Genomic DNA, 22,654 nt, shown 5'->3' on the forward strand with positions numbered 1-22,654 from the left:
CAAATCGATTTATCATCCTGGAAGACGAAAGGTCACACCTTGTGACCTTTCGTCTTCCAGGATAAAAACTCTATTTAAACAATATTTTAGTCAAGTTACTTGTTCATTGGTTATATATTCAAGTAACCTGACTAAAATAATGTTCAAATGGAGTTATCATCCTAGAAGATGAAAGGTCACACCTTGTGACCTTTCGTCTTCCAGGATAAAAACTCAAATCGAGTTGTCATCCTGGAAGACGAAAGGTCACACCTTGTGACCTTTCGTCTTCCAGGATAAAAACTCAAATCGAGTTGTCATCCTGGAAGACGAAAGGTCACACCTTGTGACCTTTCGTCTTCCAAGATAAAAACTTTATTTGAACAATATTTTAGTCAAGTTACTTGTTCATTGGTTATATATTCAAATAACGTGACTAAAATAATGTTCAAATCGAGTTATCATCCTGGAAGACGAAAGGTCACACCTTGTGACCTTTCCTCTTTCAGAGTAAAAACTCTATTTAAACAATATTTTATTCACGTTACTTGTTCATTGGTTATATATTCAAGTAACCTGACTAAAATAATGTTCAAATCGAGTTATCATCCTGGAAGACGAAAGGTCACACCTTGTGACCTTTCGTCTTCCAGGATAAAAACTCTATTTAAACAATATTTTAGTCAAGTTACTTGTTCATTGGTTATATATTCAAGTAACCTGACTAAAATAATGTTCAAATCGAGTTATCATCCTAGAAGATGAAAGGTCACACCTTGTGACCTTTCGTCTTCCAGGATAAAAACACAAATCGAGTTGTCATCCTGGAAGACGAAAGGTCACACCTTGTGACCTTTCGTCTTCCAGGATAAAAACTCTATTTAAACAATATTTTAGTCAAGTTACTTGTTCATTGGTTATATATTCAAGTAACCGGACTAAAATAATGTTCAAATCGAGTTATCATCCTAGAAGACGAAAGGTCACACCTTGTGACCTTTCGTCTTCCAGGATAAAAACTCAAATCGAGTTGTCATCCTGGAAGACGAAAGGTCACACCTTGTGACCTTTCGTCTTCCAGGATAAAAACTTTATTTAAACAATATTTTAGTCAAGTTACTTGTTCATTGGTTATATATTCAAATAACGTGACTAAAATAATGTTCAAATCGAGTTATCATCCTGGAAGACGAAAGGTCACACCTTGTGACCTTTCCTCTTTCAGAGTAAAAACTCTATTTAAACAATATTTTATTCACGTTACTTGTTCATTGGTTATATATTCAAGTAACCTGACTAAAATAATGTTCAAATCGAGTTATCATCTTGGAAGACGAAAGGTCACACCTTGTGACCTTTCGTCTTCCAGGATAAAAACTCTATTTAAACAATATTTTAGTCAAGTTACTTGTTCATTGGTTATATATTCAAGTAACCTGACTAAAATATTGTTCAAATCGAGTTATCATCCTAGAAGACGAAAGGTCACACCTTGTGACCTTTCGTCTTCCAGGATAAAAACTCAAATCGAGTTGTCATCCTGGAAGACGAAAGGTCACACCTTGTGACCTTTCGTCTTCCAGGATAAAAACTCTAGTTAAACGATATTTTAGTCAAGTTACTTGTTCATTGGTTATATATTCAAATAACGTGACTAAAATAATGTTCAAATCGAGTTATCATCCTGGAAGACGAAAGGTCACACCTTGTGACCTTTCCTCTTTCAGAGTAAAAACTCTATTTAAACAATATTTTAGTCACGTTACTTGTTCATTGGTTATATATTCAAGTAACCTGACTAAAATAATGTTCAAATCGAGTTATCATCCTGGAAGACGAAAGGTCACACCTTGTGACCTTTCGTCTTCCAGGATAAAAACTCTATTTAAACAATATTTTAGTCAAGTTACTTGTTCATTGGTTATATATTCAAGTAACCTGACTAAAATAATGTTCAAATCGAGTTATCATCCTAGAAGATGAAAGGTCACACCTTGTGACCTTTCGTCTTCCAGGATAAAAACTCAAATCGAGTTGTCATCCTGGAAGACGAAAGGTCACACCTTGTGACCTTTCGTCTTCCAGGATAAAAACTCTATTTAAACAATATTTTAGTCAAGTTACTTGTTCATTGGTTATATATTCAAGTAACCTGACTAAAATAATGTTCAAATCGATTTATCATCCTGGAAGACGAAAGGTCACACCTTGTGACCTTTCGTCTTCCAGGATAAAAACTCTATTTAAACAATATTTTAGTCAAGTTACTTGTTCATTGGTTATATATTCAAGTAACCTGACTAAAATAATGTTCAAATCGAGTTATCATCCTAGAAGATGAAAGGTCACACCTTGTGACCTTTCGTCTTCCAGGATAAAAACTCAAATCGAGTTGTCATCCTGGAAGACGAAAGGTCACACCTTGTGACCTTTCGTCTTCCAGGATAAAAACTTAATTTAAAGATTATTTTAGTCAAGTTACTTGTTCATTGGTTATATATTCAAATAACGTGACTAAAATAATGTTCAAATCGAGTTATCATCCTGGAAGACGAAAGGTCACACCTTGTGACCTTTCCTCTTTCAGAGTAAAAACTCTATTTAAACAATATTTTATTCACGTTACTTGTTCATTGGTTATATATTCAAGTAACCTGACTAAAATAATGTTCAAATCGAGTTATCATCCTGGAAGACGAAAGGTCACACCTTGTGACCTTTCGTCTTCCAGGATAAAAACTCTATTTAAACAATATTTTAGTCAAGTTACTTGTTCATTGGTTATATATTCAAGTAACCTGACTAAAATAATGTTCAAATCGAGTTATCATCCTAGAAGATGAAAGGTCACACCTTGTGACCTTTCGTCTTCCGGGATAAAAACTCAAATCGAGTTGTCATCCTGGAAGACGAAAGGTCACACCTTGTGACCTTTCGTCTTCCAGGATAAAAACTCTATTTAAACAATATTTTAGTCAAGTTACTTGTTCATTGGTTATATATTCAAGTAACCGGACTAAAATAATGTTCAAATCGAGTTATCATCCTAGAAGACGAAAGGTCACACCTTGTGACCTTTCGTCTTCCAGGATAAAAACTCTATTTAAACAATATTTTAGTCAAGTTACTTGTTCATTGGTTATATATTCAAGTAACCTGACTAAAATAATGTTCAAATCGATTTATCATCCTGGAAGACGAAAGGTCACACCTTGTGACCTTTCGTCTTCCAGGATAAAAACTCTATTTAAACAATATTTTAGTCAAGTTACTTGTTCATTGGTTATATATTCAAGTAACCTGACTAAAATAATGTTCAAATCGAGTTATCATCCTCGAAGATGAAAGGTCACACCTTGTGACCTTTCGTCTTCCAGGATAAAAACTCAAATCGAGTTGTCATCCTGGAAGACGAAAGGTCACACCTTGTGACCTTTCGTCTTCCAGGATAAAAACTCTATTTAAACAATATTTTAGTCAAGTTACTTGTTCATTGGTTATATATTCAAGTAACCTGACTAAAATAATGTTCAAATCGATTTATCATCCTGGAAGACGAAAGGTCACACCTTGTGACCTTTCTTCTTCCAGGATAAAAACTCTATTTAAACAATATTTTAGTCAAGTTACTTGTTCATTGGTTATATATTCAAGTAACCTGACTAAAATAATGTTCAAATCGAGTTATCATCCTAGAAGATGAAAGGTCACACCTTGTGACCTTTCGTCTTCCAGGATAAAAACTCAAATCGAGTTGTCATCCTGGAAGACGAAAGGTCACACCTTGTGACCTTTCGTCTTCCAGGATAAAAACTCAAATCGAGTTGTCATCCTGGAAGACGAAAGGTCACACCTTGTGACCTTTCGTCTTCCAAGATAAAAACTTTATTTGAACAATATTTTAGTCAAGTTACTTGTTCATTGGTTATATATTCAAATAACGTGACTAAAATAATGTTCAAATCGAGTTATCATCCTGGAAGACGAAAGGTCACACCTTGTGACCTTTCCTCTTTCAGAGTAAAAACTCTATTTAAACAATATTTTATTCACGTTACTTGTTCATTGGTTATATATTCAATTAACCTGACTAAAATAATGTTCAAATCGAGTTATCATCCTGGAAGACGAAAGGTCACACCTTGTGACCTTTCGTCTTCCAGGATAAAAACTCTATTTAAACAATATTTTAGTCAAGTTACTTGTTCATTGGTTATATATTCAAGTAACCTGACTAAAATAATGTTCAAATCGAGTTATCATCCTAGAAGATGAAAGGTCACACCTTGTGACCTTTCGTCTTCCAGGATAAAAACACAAATCGAGTTGTCATCCTGGAAGACGAAAGGTCACACCTTGTGACCTTTCGTCTTCCAGGATAAAAACTCTATTTAAACAATATTTTAGTCAAGTTACTTGTTCATTGGTTATATATTCAAGTAACCGGACTAAAATAATGTTCAAATCGAGTTATCATCCTAGAAGACGAAAGGTCACACTTGTGACCTTTCGTCTTCCAGGATAAAAACTCAAATCGAGTTGTCATCCTGGAAGACGAAAGGTCACACCTTGTGACCTTTCGTCTTCCAGGATAAAAACTTTATTTAAACAATATTTTAGTCAAGTTACTTGTTCATTGGTTATATATTCAAATAACGTGACTAAAATAATGTTCAAATCGAGTTATCATCCTGGAAGACGAAAGGTCACACCTTGTGACCTTTCCTCTTTCAGAGTAAAAACTCTATTTAAACAATATTTTATTCACGTTACTTGTTCATTGGTTATATATTCAAGTAACCTGACTAAAATAATGTTCAAATCGAGTTATCATCTTGGAAGACGAAAGGTCACACCTTGTGACCTTTCGTCTTCCAGGATAAAAACTCTATTTAAACAATATTTTAGTCAAGTTACTTGTTCATTGGTTATATATTCAAGTAACCTGACTAAAATAATGTTCAAATTGAGTTATCATCCTAGAAGACGAAAGGTCACACCTTGTGACCTTTCGTCTTCCAGGATAAAAACTCAAATCGAGTTGTCATCCTGGAAGACGAAAGGTCACACCTTGTGACCTTTCGTCTTCCAGGATAAAAACTCTATTTAAACGATATTTTAGTCAAGTTACTTGTTCATTGGTTATATATTCAAATAACGTGACTAAAATAATGTTCAAATCGAGTTATCATCCTGGAAGACGAAAGGTCACACCTTGTGACCTTTCCTCTTTCAGAGTAAAAACTCTATTTAAACAATATTTTAGTCACGTTACTTGTTCATTGGTTATATATTCAAGTAACCTGACTAAAATAATGTTCAAATCGAGTTATCATCCTGGAAGACGAAAGGTCACACCTTGTGACCTTTCGTCTTCCAGGATAAAAACTCTATTTAAACAATATTTTAGTCAAGTTACTTGTTCATTGGTTATATATTCAAGTAACCTGACTAAAATAATGTTCAAATCGAGTTATCATCCTAGAAGATGAAAGGTCACACCTTGTGACCTTTCGTCTTCCAGGATAAAAACTCAAATCGAGTTGTCATCCTGGAAGACGAAAGGTCACACCTTGTGACCTTTCGTCTTCCAGGATAAAAACTCTATTTAAACAATATTTTAGTCAAGTTACTTGTTCATTGGTTATATATTCAAGTAACCTGACTAAAATAATGTTCAAATCGATTTATCGTCCTGGAAGACGAAAGGTCACACCTTGTGACCTTTCGTCTTCCAGGATAAAAACTCTATTTAAACAATATTTTAGTCAAGTTACTTGTTCATTGGTTATATATTCAAGTAACCTGACTAAAATAATGTTCAAATCGAGTTATCATCCTAGAAGATGAAAGGTCACACCTTGTGACCTTTCGTCTTCCAGGATAAAAACTCAAATCGAGTTGTCATCCTGGAAGACGAAAGGTCACACCTTGTGACCTTTCGTCTTCCAGGATAAAAACTTAATTTAAACATTATTTTAGTCAAGTTACTTGTTCATTGGTTATATATTCAAATAACGTGACTAAAATAATGTTCAAATCGAGTTATCATCCTGGAAGACGAAAGGTCACACCTTGTGACCTTTCCTCTTTCAGAGTAAAAACTCTATTTAAACAATATTTTATTCACGTTACTTGTTCATTGGTTATATATTCAAGTAACCTGACTAAAATAATGTTCAAATCGAGTTATCATCCTGGAAGACGAAAGGTCACACCTTGTGACCTTTTGTCTTCCAGGATAAAAACTCTATTTAAACAATATTTTAGTCAAGTTACTTGTTCATTGGTTATATATTCAAGTAACCTGACTAAAATAATGTTCAAATCGAGTTATCATCCTAGAAGATGAAAGGTCACACCTTGTGACCTTTCGTCTTCCGGGATAAAAACTCAAATCGAGTTGTCATCCTGGAAGACGAAAGGTCACACCTTGTGACCTTTCGTCTTCCAGGATAAAAACTCTATTTAAACAATATTTTAGTCAAGTTACTTGTTCATTGGTTATATATTCAAGTAACCGGACTAAAATAATGTTCAAATCGAGTTATCATCCTAGAAGACGAAAGGTCACACCTTGTGACCTTTCGTCTTCCAGGATAAAAACTCAAATCGAGTTGTCATCCTGGAAGACGAAAGGTCACACCTTGTGACCTTTCGTCTTCCAGGATAAAAACTCTATTTAAACAATATTTTAGTCAAGTTACTTGTTCATTGGTTATATATTCAAGTAACCTGACTAAAATAATGTTCAAATCGATTTATCATCCTGGAAGACGAAAGGTCACACCTTGTGACCTTTCGTCTTCCAGGATAAAAACTCTATTTAAACAATATTTTAGTCAAGTTACTTGTTCATTGGTTATATATTCAAGTAACCTGACTAAAATAATGTTCAAATCGAGTTATCATCCTAGAAGATGAAAGGTCACACCTTGTGACCTTTCGTCTTCCAGGATAAAAACTCAAATCGAGTTGTCATCCTGGAAGACGAAAGGTCCCACCTTGTGACCTTTCGTCTTCCAGGATAAAAACTCAAATCGAGTTGTCATCCTGGAAGACGAAAGGTCACACCTTGTGACCTTTCGTCTTCCAAGATAAAAACTTTATTTGAACAATATTTTAGTCAAGTTACTTGTTCATTGGTTATATATTCAAATAACGTGACTAAAATAATGTTCAAATCGAGTTATCAACCTGGAAGACGAAAGGTCACACCTTGTGACCTTTCCTCTTTCAGAGTAAAGACTCTATTTAAACAATATTTTATTCACGTTACTTGTTCATTGGTTATATATTCAAGTAACCTGACTAAAATAATGTTCAAATCGAGTTATCATCCTGGAAGACGAAAGGTCACACCTTGTGACCTTTCGTCTTCCAGGATAAAAACTCTATTTAAACAATATTTTAGTCAAGTTACTTGTTCATTGGTTATATATTCAAGTAACCTGACTAAAATAATGTTCAAATCGATTTATCATCCTGGAAGACGAAAGGTCACACCTTGTGACCTTTCGTCTTCCAGGATAAAAACTCTATTTAAACAATATTTTAGTCAAGTTACTTGTTCATTGGTTATATATTCAAGTAACCTGACTAAAATAATGTTCAAATCGAGTTATCATCCTAGAAGATGAAAGGTCACACCTTGTGACCTTTCGTCTTCCAGGATAAAAACTCAAATCGAGTTGTCATCCTGGAAGACGAAAGGTCACACCTTGTGACCTTTCGTCTTCCAGGATAAAAACTCTATTTAAACAATATTTTAGTCAAGTTACTTGTTCATTGGTTATATATTCAAGTAACCTGACTAAAATAATGTTCAAATCGATTTATCATCCTGGAAGACGAAAGGTCAGACCTTGTGACCTTTCGTCTTCCAGGATAAAAACTCTATTTAAACAATATTTTAGTCAAGTTACTTGTTCATTGGTTATATATTCAAGTAACCTGACTAAAATAATGTTCAAATCGAGTTATCATCCTAGAAGATGAAAGGTCACACCTTGTGACCTTTCGTCTTCCAGGATAAAAACTCAAATCGAGTTGTCATCCTGGAAGACGAAAGGTCACACCTTGTGACCTTTCGTCTTCCAGGATAAAAACTTAATTTAAACATTATTTTAGTCAAGTTACTTGTTCATTGGTTATATATTCAAATAACGTGACTAAAATAATGTTCAAATCGAGTTATCATCCTGGAAGACGAAAGGTCACACCTTGTGACCTTTCCTCTTTCAGAGTAAAAACTCTATTTAAACAATATTTTATTCACGTTACTTGTTCATTGGTTATATATTCAAGTAACCTGACTAAAATAATGTTCAAATCGAGTTATCATCCTGGAAGACGAAAGGTCACACCTTGTGACCTTTTGTCTTCCAGGATAAAAACTCTATTTAAACAATATTTTAGTCAAGTTACTTGTTCATTGGTTATATATTCAAGTAACCTGACTAAAATAATGTTCAAATCGAGTTATCATCCTAGAAGATGAAAGGTCACACCTTGTGACCTTTCGTCTTCCGGGATAAAAACTCAAATCGAGTTGTCATCCTGGAAGACGAAAGGTCACACCTTGTGACCTTTCGTCTTCCAGGATAAAAACTCTATTTAAACAATATTTTAGTCAAGTTACTTGTTCATTGGTTATATATTCAAGTAACCGGACTAAAATAATGTTCAAATCGAGTTATCATCCTAGAAGACGAAAGGTCACACCTTGTGACCTTTCGTCTTCCAGGATAAAAACTCAAATCGAGTTGTCATCCTGGAAGACGAAAGGTCACACCTTGTGACCTTTCGTCTTCCAGGATAAAAACTCTATTTAAACAATATTTTAGTCAAGTTACTTGTTCATTGGTTATATATTCAAGTAACCTGACTAAAATAATGTTCAAATCGATTTATCATCCTGGAAGACGAAAGGTCACACCTTGTGACCTTTCGTCTTCCAGGATAAAAACTCTATTTAAACAATATTTTAGTCAAGTTACTTGTTCATTGGTTATATATTCAAGTAACCTGACTAAAATAATGTTCAAATCGAGTTATCATCCTAGAAGATGAAAGGTCACACCTTGTGACCTTTCGTCTTCCAGGATAAAAACTCAAATCGAGTTGTCATCCTGGAAGACGAAAGGTCCCACCTTGTGACCTTTCGTCTTCCAGGATAAAAACTCAAATCGAGTTGTCATCCTGGAAGACGAAAGGTCACACCTTGTGACCTTTCGTCTTCCAAGATAAAAACTTTATTTGAACAATATTTTAGTCAAGTTACTTGTTCATTGGTTATATATTCAAATAACGTGACTAAAATAATGTTCAAATCGAGTTATCATCCTGGAAGACGAAAGGTCACACCTTGTGACCTTTCCTCTTTCAGAGTAAAGACTCTATTTAAACAATATTTTATTCACGTTACTTGTTCATTGGTTATATATTCAAGTAACCTGACTAAAATAATGTTCAAATCGAGTTATCATCCTGGAAGACGAAAGGTCACACCTTGTGACCTTTCGTCTTCCAGGATAAAAACTCTATTTAAACAATATTTTAGTCAAGTTACTTGTTCATTGGTTATATATTCAAGTAACCTGACTAAAATAATGTTCAAATCGATTTATCATCCTGGAAGACGAAAGGTCACACCTTGTGACCTTTCGTCTTCCAGGATAAAAACTCTATTTAAACAATATTTTAGTCAAGTTACTTGTTCATTGGTTATATATTCAAGTAACCTGACTAAAATAATGTTCAAATCGAGTTATCATCCTAGAAGATGAAAGGTCACACCTTGTGACCTTTCGTCTTCCAGGATAAAAACTCAAATCGAGTTGTCATCCTGGAAGACGAAAGGTCACACCTTGTGACCTTTCGTCTTACAGGATAAAAACTTAATTTAAACATTATTTTAGTCAAGTTACTTGTTCATTGGTTATATATTCAAATAACGTGACTAAAATAATGTTCAAATCGAGTTATCATCCTGGAAGACGAAAGGTCACACCTTGTGACCTTTCCTCTTTCAGAGTAAAAACTCTATTTAAACAATATTTTATTCACGTTACTTGTTCATTGGTTATATATTCAAGTAACCTGACTAAAATAATGTTCAAATCGAGTTATCATCCTAGAAGATGAAAGGTCACACCTTGTGACCTTTCGTCTTCCGGGATAAAAACTCAAATCGAGTTGTCATCCTGGAAGACGAAAGGTCACACCTTGTGACCTTTCGTCTTCCAGGATAAAAACTCTATTTAAACAATATTTTAGTCAAGTTACTTGTTCATTGGTTATATATTCAAGTAACCGGACTAAAATAATGTTCAAATCGAGTTATCATCCTAGAAGACGAAAGGTCACACCTTGTGACCTTTCGTCTTCCAGGATAAAAACTCAAATCGAGTTGTCATCCTGGAAGACGAAAGGTCACACCTTGTGACCTTTCGTCTTCCAGGATAAAAACTCTATTTAAACAATATTTTAGTCAAGTTACTTGTTCATTGGTTATATATTCAAGTAACCTGACTAAAATAATGTTCAAATCGATTTATCATCCTGGAAGACGAAAGGTCACACCTTGTGACCTTTCGTCTTCCAGGATAAAAACTCTATTTAAACAATATTTTAGTCAAGTCACTTGTTCATTGGTTATATATTCAAGTAACCTGACTAAAATAATGTTCAAATCGAGTTATCATCCTAGAAGATGAATGGTCACACCTTGTGACCTTTCGTCTTCCAGGATAAAAACTCAAATCGAGTTGTCATCCTGGAAGACGAAAGGTCCCACCTTGTGACCTTTCGTCTTCCAGGATAAAAACTCAAATCGAGTTGTCATCCTGGAAGACGAAAGGTCACACCTTGTGACCTTTCGTCTTCCAAGATAAAAACTTTATTTGAACAATATTTTAGTCAAGTTACTTGTTCATTGGTTATATATTCAAATAACGTGACTAAAATAATGTTCAAATCGAGTTATCATCCTGGAAGACGAAAGGTCACACCTTGTGACCTTTCCTCTTTCAGAGTAAAGACTCTATTTAAACAATATTTTATTCATGTTACTTGTTCATTGGTTATATATTCAAGTAACCTGACTAAAATAATGTTCAAATCGAGTTATCATCCTGGAAGACGAAAGGTCACACCTTGTGACCTTTCGTCTTCCAGGATAAAAACTCTATTTAAACAATATTTTAGTCAAGTTACTTGTTCATTGGTTATATATTCAAGTAACCTGACTAAAATAATGTTCAAATCGATTTATCATCCTGGAAGACGAAAGGTCACACCTTGTGACCTTTCGTCTTCCAGGATAAAAACTATATTTAAACAATATTTTAGTCAAGTTACTTGTTCATTGGTTATATATTCAAGTAACCTGACTAAAATAATGTTCAAATCGAGTTATCATCCTAGAAGATGAAAGGTCACACCTTGTGACCTTTCGTCTTCCAGGATAAAAACTCAAATCGAGTTGTCATCCTGGAAGACGAAAGGTCACACCTTGTGACCTTTCGTCTTCCAGGATAAAAACTTAATTTAAACATTATTTTAGTCAAGTTACTTGTTCATTGGTTATATATTCAAATAACGTGACTAAAATAATGTTCAAATCGAGTTATCATCCTGGAAGACGAAAGGTCACACCTTGTGACCTTTCCTCTTTCAGAGTAAAAACTCTATTTAAACAATATTTTATTCACGTTACTTGTTCATTGGTTATATATTCAAGTAACCTGACTAAAATAATGTTCAAATCGAGTTATCATCCTGGAAGACGAAAGGTCACACCTTGTGACCTTTCGTCTTCCAGGATAAAAACTCTATTTAAACAATATTTTAGTCAAGTTACTTGTTCATTGGTTATATATTCAAGTAACCTGACTAAAATAATGTTCAAATCGATTTATCATCCTGGAAGACGAAAGGTCACACCTTGTGACCTTTCGTCTTCCAGGATAAAAACTCTATTTAAACAATATTTTAGTCAAGTTACTTGTTCATTGGTTATATATTCAAGTAACCTGACTAAAATAATGTTCAAATCGAGTTATCATCCTAGAAGATGAAAGGTCACACCTTGTGACCTTTCGTCTTCCAGGATAAAAACTCAAATCGAGTTGTCATCCTGGAAGACGAAAGGTCACACCTTGTGACCTTTCGTCTTCCAGGATAAAAACTTAATTTAAACATTATTTTAGTCAAGTTACTTGTTCATTGGTTATATATTCAAATAACGTGACTAAAATAATGTTCAAATCGAGTTATCATCCTGGAAGACGAAAGGTCACACCTTGTGACCTTTCCTCTTTCAGAGTAAAAACTCTATTTAAACAATATTTTATTCACGTTACTTGTTCATTGGTTATATATTCAAGTAACCTGACTAAAATAATGTTCAAATCGAGTTATCATCCTGGAAGACTAAAGGTCACACCTTGTGACCTTTCGTCTTCCAGGATAAAAACTCAAATCGAGTTGTCATCCTGGAAGACGAAAGGTCACACCTTGTGACCTTTCGTCTTCCAGGATAAAAACTCTATTTAAACAATATTTTAGTCAAGTTACTTGTTCATTGGTTATATATTCAAGTAACCGGACTAAAATTATGTTCAAATCGAGTTATCATCCTAGAAGACGAAAGGTCACACCTTGTGACCTTTCGTCTTCCAGGATAAAAACTCAAATCGAGTTGTCATCCTGGAAGACGAAAGGTCACACCTTGTGACCTTTCGTCTTCCAGGATAAAAACTTTATTTAAACAATATTTTAGTCAAGTTACTTGTTCATTGGTTATATATTCAAATAACGTGACTAAAACAATGTTCAAATCGAGTTATCATCCTGGAAGACGAAAGGTCACACCTTGTGAACTTTCCTCTTTCAGAGTAAAAACTCTATTTAAACAATATTTTATTCACGTTACTTGTTCATTGGTTATATATTCAAGTAACCTGACTAAAATAATTTCAAATCGAGTTATCATCTTGGAAGACGAAAGTTCACAGCTTGTGACCTTTCGTCTTCCAGGATAAAAACTCTATTTAAACAATATTTTAGTCAAGTTACTTGTTCATTGGTTATATATTCAAATAATGTGACTAAAATAATGTTCAAATCGAGTTATCATCCTGGAAGACGAAAGGTCACACCTTGTGACCTTTCCTCTTTCAGAGTAAAAACTCTATTTAAACAATATTTTAGTCACGTTACTTGTTCATTGGTTATATATTCAAGTAACCTGACTAAAATAATGTTCAAATCGAGTTATCATCCTGGAAGACGAAAGGTCACACCTTGTGACCTTTCGTCTTCCAGGATAAAAACTCTATTTAAACGATATTTTAGTCAAGTTACTTGTTCATTGGTTATATATTCAAATAACGTGACTAAAATAATGTTCAAATCGAGTTATCATCCTGGAAGACGAAAGGTCACACCTTGTGACCTTTCCTCTTTCAGAGTAAAAACTCTATTTAAACAATATTTTAGTCACGTTACTTGTTCATTGGTTATATATTCAAGTAACCTGACTAAAATAATGTTCAAATCGAGTTATCATCCTGGAAGACGAAAGGTCACACCTTGTGACCTTTCGTCTTCCAGGATAAAAACTCTATTTAAACAATATTTTAGTCAAGTTACTTGTTCATTGGTTATATATTCAAGTAACCTGACTAAAATAATGTTCAAATCGAGTTATCATCCTAGAAGAGGAAAGGTCACACCTTGTGACCTTTCGTCTTCCAGGATAAAACTCAAATCGAGTTGTCATCCTGGAAGACGAAAGGTCACACCTTGTGACCTTTCGTCTTCCAGGATAAAAACTCTATTTAAACAATATTTTAGTCAAGTTACTTGTTCATTGGTTATATATTCAAGTAACCTGACTAAAATAACGTTCAAATCGAGTTATCATCCTGGAAGACGAAAGGTCACACCATGTGACCTTTCGTCTTCCAGGATAAAAACTCTATTTAAACAATATTTTAGTCATGTTACTTGTTGATTGGTTATATATTCAAATAACCTGACTAAAATAATGTTCAAATCAAGTTATCATCCTGGAAGTCAAAAGGTCACACCTTGTGACCTTTCCTCTTCCTGGGTAAAAACTCTATTTAAATAATATTTTAGTCACGTTACTTGTTCATTGGTTATATATTCAAGTAACCTGACTAAAATAATGTTCAAATCGAGTTATCATCCTGGAAGAGAAAGGTCACACCTTGTGACCTTTCGTCTTCCAGGATAAAAACACTATTTAAACAATATTTTAGTCAAGTTACTTGTTCATTGGTTATATATTCAAGTAACCTGACTAAAATAATGTTCAAATCGAGTTATCATCCTGGAAGTCGAAAGGTCACACCTTGTGACCTTTTGTCTTCCAAGATAAAAACTCTATTTAAACAATATTTTAGTCATGTTACTTGTTGATTGGTTATATATTCAAATAACCTGACTAAAATAATGTTCAAATCAAGTTATCATCCTGGAAGTCAAAAGGTCACACCTTGTGACCTTTCCTCTTCCAGGGTAAAAACTCTATTTAAATAATATTTTAGTCACGTTACTTGTTCATTGGTTATATATTCAAGTAACCTGACTAAAATAATGTTCAAATCGAGTTATCATCCTGGAAGAGAAAGGTCACACCTTGTGACCTTTCGTCTTCCAGGATAAAAACACTATTTAAACAATATTTTAGTCAAGTTACTTGTTCATTGGTTATATATTCAAGTAACCTAACTAAAATAATGTTCAAATCGAGTTATCATGCTCGAAGACGAAAGGTCACACCTTGTGACCTTTCGTCTTCCAAGATAAAAACTTTATTTGAACAATATTTTAGTCAAGTTACTTGTTCATTGGTTATATATTCAAATAACGTGACTAAAATAATGTTCAAATCGAGTTATCATCCTGGAAGACGAAAGGTCACACCTTGTGACCTTTCCTCTTTCAGAGTAAAAACTCTATTTAAATAATATTTTATTCACGTTACTTGTTCATTGGTTATATATTCAAGTAACCTGACTAAAATAATGTTCAAATCGAGTTATCATCCTGGAAGACGAAAGGTCACACCTTGTGACCTTTCGTCTTCCAGGATAAAAACTCTATTTAAACAATATTTTAGTCAAGTTACTTGTTCATTGGTTATATATTCAAGTAACCTGACTAAAATAATGTTCAAATCGAGTTATCATCCTAGAAGATGAAAGGTCACACCTTGTGACCTTTCGTCTTCCAGGATAAAAACTCAAATCGAGTTGTCATCCTGGAAGACGAAAGGTCACACCTTGTGACCTTTCGTCTTCCAGGATAAAAACTTTACTTAAACAATATTTTAGTCAAGTTACTTGTTCATTGGTTATATATTCAAGTAACCGGACTAAAATAATGTTCAAATCGAGTTATCATCCTAGAAGACGAAAGGTCACACCTTGTGACCTTTCGTCTTCCAGGATAAAAACTCAAATCGAGTTGTCATCCTGGAAGACGAAAGGTCACACCTTGTGACCTTTCGTCTTCCAGGATAAAAACTTTACTTAAACAATATTTTAGTCAAGTTACTTGTTCATTGGTTATATATTCAAATAACGTGACTAAAATAATGTTCAAATCGAGTTATCATCCTGGAAGACGAAAGGTCACACCTTGTGACCTTTCCTCTTTCAGAGTAAAAACTCTATTTAAACAATATTTTATTCACGTTACTTGTTCATTGGTTATATATTCAAGTAACCTAACTAAAATAATGTTCAAATCGAGTTATCATCTTGGAAGACGAAAGGTCACACCTTGTGACCTTTCGTCTTCCAGGATAAAAACTCTATTTAAACAATATTTTAGTCAAGTTACTTGTTCATTGGTTATATATTCAAGTAACCTGACTAAAATAATGTTCAAATCGAGTTATCATCCTAGAAGACGAAAGGTCACACCTTGTGACCTTTCGTCTTCCAGGATAAAAACTCAAATCGAGTTGTCATCCTGGAAGACGAAAGGTCACACCTTGTGACCTTTCGTCTTCCAGGATAAAAACTCTATTTAAACGATATTTTAGTCAAGTTACTTGTTCATTGGTTATATATTCAAATAACGTGACTAAAATAATGTTAAAATCGAGTTATCATCCTGGAAGACGAAAGGTCACACCTTGTGACCTTTCCACTTTCAGAGTAAAAACTCTATTTAAACAATATTTTAGTCACGTTACTTGTTCATTGGTTATATATTCAAGTAACCTGACTAAAATAATGTTCAAATCGAGTTATCATCCAGGAAGACGAAAGGTCACACCTTGTGACCTTTCGTCTTCCAGGATAAAAACTCTATTTAAACAATATTTTAGTCAAGTTACTTGTTCATTGGTTATATATTCAAGTAACCTGACTAAAATAATGTTCAAATCGAGTTATCATCCTAGAAGATGAAAGGTCACACCTTGTGACCTTTCGTCTTCCAGGATAAAAACTCAAATCGAGTTGTCATCCTGGAAGACGAAAGGTCACACCTTGTGACCTTTCGTCTTCCAGGATAAAAACTCTATTTAAACAATATTTTAGTCATGTTACTTGTTCATTGGTTATATATTCAAGTAACCTGACTAAAATAATGTTCAAATCGATTTATCATCCTGGAAGACGAAAGGTCACACCTTGTGACCTTTCGTCTTCCAGGATAAAAACTCTATTTAAACAATATTTTAGTCAAGTTACTTGTTCATTGGTTATATATTCAAGTAACCTAACTAAAATAATGTTCAAATCGAGTTATCATCCTAGAAGATGAAAGGTCACACCTTGTGACCTTTCGTCTTCCAGGATAAAAACTCAAATCGAGTTGTCATCCTGGAAGACGAAAGGTCACACCTTGTGACCTTTCGTCTTCCAGGATAAAAACTTAATTTAAACATTATTTTAGTCAATTTACTTGTTCATTGGTTATATATTCAAATAACGTGACTAAAATAATGTTCAAATCGAGTTATCATCCTGGAAGACGAAAGGTCACACCTTGTGACCTTTCTTCTTTCAGAGTAAAAACTCTATTTAAACAATATTTTATTCACGTTACTTGTTCATTGGTTATATATTCAAGTAACCTGACTAAAATAATGTTCAAATCGAGTTATCATCCTGGAAGACGAAAGGTCACACCTTGTGACCTTTCGTCTTCCAGGATAAAAACTCTATTTAAACAATATTTTAGTCAAGTTACTTGTTCATTGGTTATATATTCAAGTAACCTGACTAAAATAATGTTCAAATGGAGTTATCATCCTAGAAGATGAAAGGTCACACCTTGTGACCTTTCGTCTTCCAGGATAAAAACTCAAATCGAGTTGTCATCCTGGAAGACGAAAGGTCACACCTTGTGACCTTTTGTCTTCCAGGATAAAAACTCTATTTAAACAATATTTTAGTCAAGTTACTTGTTCATTGGTTATATATTCAAGTAACCGGACTAAAATAATGTTCAAATCGAGTTATCATCCTAGAAGACGAAAGGTCACACCTTGTGACCTTTCGTCTTCCAGGATAAAAACTCAAATCGAGTTGTCATCCTGGAAGATGAAAGGTCACACCTTGTGACCTTTCGTCTTCCAGGATAAAAACTTTATTTAAACAATATTTTAGTCAAGTTACTTGTTCATTGGTTATATATTCAAATAACGTGACTAAAACAATGTTCAAATCGAGTTATCATCCTGGAAGACGAAAGGTCACACCTTGTGAACTTTCCTCTTTCAGACTAAAAACTCTATTTAAACAATATTTTATTCACGTTACTTGTTCATTGGTTATATATTCAAGTAACCTGACTAAAATAATGTTCAAATCGAGTTATCATCTTGGAAGACGAAAGGTCACACCTTGTGACCTTTCGTCTTCCAGGATAAAAACTCTATTTAAACAATATTTTAGTCAAGTTACTTGTTCATTGGTTATATATTCAAGTAACCTGACTAAAATAATGTTCAAATCGAGTTATCATCCTAGAAGACGAAAGGTCACACCTTGTGACCTTTCGTCTTCCAGGATAAAAACTCTATTTAAACAATATTTTAGTCAAGTTACTTGTTCATTGGTTATATATTCAAGTAACCTGACTAAAATAATGTTCAAATGGAGTTATCATCCTAGAAGATGAAAGGTCACACCTTGTGACCTTTCGTCTTCCAGGATAAAAACTCAAATCGAGTTGTCATCCTGGAAGACGAAAGGTCACACCTTGTGACCTTTTGTCTTCCAGGATAAAAACTCTATTTAAACAATATTTTAGTCAAGTTACTTGTTCATTGGTTATATATTCAAGTAACCGGACTAAAATAATGTTCAAATCGAGTTATCATCCTAGAAGACGAAAGGTCACACCTTGTGACCTTTCGTCTTCCAGGATAAAAACTCAAATCGAGTTGTCATCCTGGAAGATGAAAGGTCACACCTTGTGACCTTTCGTCTTCCAGGATAAAAACTTTATTTAAACAATATTTTAGTCAAGTTACTTGTTCATTGGTTATATATTCAAATAACGTGACTAAAACAATGTTCAAATCGAGTTATCATCCTGGAAGACGAAAGGTCACACCTTGTGAACTTTCCTCTTTCAGACTAAAAACTCTATTTAAACAATATTTTATTCACGTTACTTGTTCATTGGTTATATATTCAAGTAACCTGACTAAAATAATGTTCAAATCGAGTTATCATCTTGGAAGACGAAAGGTCACACCTTGTGACCTTTCGTCTTCCAGGATAAAAACTCTATTTAAACAATATTTTAGTCAAGTTACTTGTTCATTGGTTATATATTCAAGTAACCTGACTAAAATAATGTTCAAATCGAGTTTTCATCCTGGAAGACGAAACGTAACACCTTGTGACCTTTCGGCTTCCAGGATAAAAACTCTATTTAAACAATATTTTAGTCAAGTTACTTGTTCATTGGTTATATATTCAAATAACGTGACTAAAATAATGTTCAAATCGAGTTATCATCCTGGAAGACGAAAGGTCACACCTTGTGACCTTGTGACCTTTCCTCTTCTAGGATGATAACTCCATTTGAACATTGGTGTTATTTTTCGTCTTCCAGGATGAAAACTCGATTTGAACATTATTTTAGTCAGGTTACTTGAATATATAACCAATGAACAAGTAACCTGACTAAAATATTGTTTAAGTCAGGTTACTTGAATATATAACCATTGAACAAGTAACGTGACTAAATTATTGTTTAAATAAAGTTTTTATCCTGGAAGCCGAAAGGTCACAAGGTGTTACTTTTCGTCTTCCAGGATGAAAATTTGATTTGAACATTATTTTAGTCAGGTTACGTGAATATATAACCAATGAACAAGTAACTTGACTAAAATATTGTTTAAATAGAGTTTTTTATCCTGGAAGACGAAAGGTCACAAGTTGTGACCTTTCGTCTTCTTGGATGATAACTCGATTTAAACATTATTTTAGTCAGGTTACTTGAATATATAACCAATGAACAAGTAACGTGACTAAAATATTGTTTAAATCGAGTTGTCATCCTGGAAGCCGAAAGGTCACAAGGTGTTACTTTTCGTCTTCTAGGATGATAACTCCATTTGAACATTATTTTAGTCTGGTTACTTGAATATATAACCAATGAACAAGTAACTTGACTAAAATATTGTTTAAATAGAGTATTTATCCTGGAAGACGAAAGGTCAAAAGGTGTGACCTTTCGTCTTGCAGGATGATAAATCGATTTAAACATTATTTTAGTCCGGTTACTTGAATATATAACCAATGAACAAGTAACTTGACTAAGATATTGTTTAAATAGAGTTTTTATCCTGGAAGACGAAAGGTCACAAGGTATGACCTTTCGTCTTCCAGGATGATAACTCGATTTGAACATTATTTAAGTCAGGTTACTTGAATATATAACCATTGAACAAGTAACGTGACTAAATTATTGTTTAAATAGAGTTTTTATACTGGAAGCCGAAAGGTCACAAGGTGTTACGTTTCGTCTTCCAGGATGAAAACTCGATTTGAACATTATTTTAGTCAGGTTACTTGAAAATATAACCAATGAACAAGTAACTTGACTAAAATATTGTTTAAATAGAGTTTTTATCCTGGAAGCCGAAAGGTCACAAGGTGTTACTTTTCGTCTTCTAGGATGATAACTCCATTTGAACATTATTTTAGTCAGGTTACTTGAATATATAACCAATGAACAAGTAACTTGACTAAAATATTGTTTAAATAGAGTTTTTATCCTGGAAGACGAAAGGTCACAAGTTGTGACCTTTCGTCTTCTTGGATGATAACTCGATTTAAACATTATTTTAGTCAGGTTACTTGAATATATAACCAATGAACAAGTAACGCGACTAAAATATTGTTTAAATAGAGTTTTTATCCTGGAAGCCGAAAGGTCACAAGGTGTTACTTTTCGTCTTCTCGGATGATAACTCCATTTGAACATTATTTTAGTCAGGTTACTTGAATATATAACCAATGAACAAGTAACTTGACTAAAATATTGTTTAAATAGAGTTTTTATCCTGGAAGACGAAAGGTCAAAAGGTGTGACCTTTCGTCTTGCAGGATGATAAATCGATTTAAACATTATTTTAGTCCGGTTACTTGAATATATAACCAATGAACAAGTAACTTGACTAAGATATTGTTTAAATAGAGTTTTTATCCTGGAAGACGAAAGGTCACAAGGTATGACCTTTCGTCTTCCAGGATGATAACTCGATTTGAACATTATTTAAGTCAGGTTACTTGAATATATAACCATTGAACAAGTAACGTGACTAAATTATTGTTTAAATAGAGTTTTTATACTGGAAGCCGAAAGGTCACAAGGTGTTACGTTTCGTCTTCCAGGATGAAAACTCGATTTGAACATTATTTTAGTCAGGTTACTTGAAAATATAACCAATGAACAAGTAACTTGACTAAAATATTGTTTAAATAGAGTTTTTATCCTGGAAGCCGAAAGGTCACAAGGTGTTACTTTTCGTCTTCTAGGATGATAACTCCATTTGAACATTATTTTAGTCAGGTTACTTGAATATATAACCAATGAACAAGTAACTTGACTAAAATATTGTTTAAATAGAGTTTTTATCCTGGAAGACGAAAGGTCACAAGTTGTGACCTTTCGTCTTCTTGGATGATAACTCGATTTAAACATTATTTTAGTCAGGTTACTTGAATATATAACCAATGAACAAGTTACGCGACTAAAATATTGTTTAAATAGAGTTTTTATCCTGGAAGCCGAAAGGTCACCAGGTGTTACTTTTCGTCTTCTCGGATGATAACTCCATTTGAACATTATTTTAGTCAGGTTACTTGAATATATAACCAATGAACAAGTAATTTGACTAAAATATTGTTTAAATAGAGTTTTTATCCTGGAAGACGAAAGGTCAAAAGGTGTGACCTTTCGTCTTGCAGGATGATAAATCGATTTAAACATTATTTTAGTCCGGTTACTTGAATATATAACCAATGAACAAGTAACTTGACTAAGATATTGTTTAAATAGAGTTTTTATCCTGGAAGACGAAAGGTCACAAGGTATGACCTTTCGTCTTCCAGGATGATAACTCGATTTGAACATTATTTAAGTCAGGTTACTTGAATATATAACCATTGAACAAGTAACGTGACTAAATTATTGTTTAAATAGAGTTTTTATACTGGAAGCCGAAAGGTCACAAGGTGTTACGTTTCGTCTTCCAGGATGAAAACTCGATTTGAACATTATTTTAGTCAGGTTACTTGAAAATATAACCAATGAACAAGTAACTTGACTAAAATATTGTTTAAATAGAGTTTTTATCCTGGAAGCCGAAAGGTCACAAGGTGTTACTTTTCGTCTTCTAGGATGATAACTCCATTTGAACATTATTTTAGTCAGGTTACTTGAATATATAACCAATGAACAAGTAACTTGACTAAAATATTGTTTAAATAGAGTTTTTATAATGGAAGACGAAAGGTCAAAAGGTGTGACCTTTCGTCTTGCAGGATGATAAATCGATTTAAACATTATTTTAGTCCGGTTACTTGAATATATAACCAATGAACAAGTAACTTGACTAAGATATTGTTTAAATAGAGTTTTTATCCTGGAAGACGAAAGGTCACAAAAGGTCACAAGTTGTGACCTTTCGTCTTCCTGGATGATAGATCGATTTAAACATTATTTTAGTCCGGTTACTTGAATATATAACCAATGAACAAGTAACTTGACTAAGATATTGTTTAAATAGAGTTTTTATCCTGGAAGACGAAAGGTCACAAGGTATGACCTTTCGTCTTCCAGGATGATAACTCGATTTGAACATTATTTAAGTCAGGTTACTTGAATATATAACCATTGAACAAGTAACGTGACTAAATTATTGTTTAAATAGAGTTTTTATACTGGAAGCCGAAAGGTCACAAGGTGTTACGTTTCGTCTTCCAGGATGAAAACTCGATTTGAACATTATTTTAGTCAGGTTACTTGAAAATATAACCAATGAACAAGTAACTTGACTAAAATATTGTTTAAATAGAGTTTTTATCCTGGAAGCCGAAAGGTCACAAGGTGTTACTTTTCGTCTTCTAGGATGATAACTCCATTTGAACATTATTTTAGT

The sequence above is a fragment of the Medicago sativa genome, chromosome 7 (assembly GCF_051527215.1).
Source record: "Medicago sativa cultivar Bolivia chromosome 7, Bolivia_mono, whole genome shotgun sequence".
Lineage (NCBI taxonomy): Eukaryota > Viridiplantae > Streptophyta > Magnoliopsida > Fabales > Fabaceae > Medicago > Medicago sativa.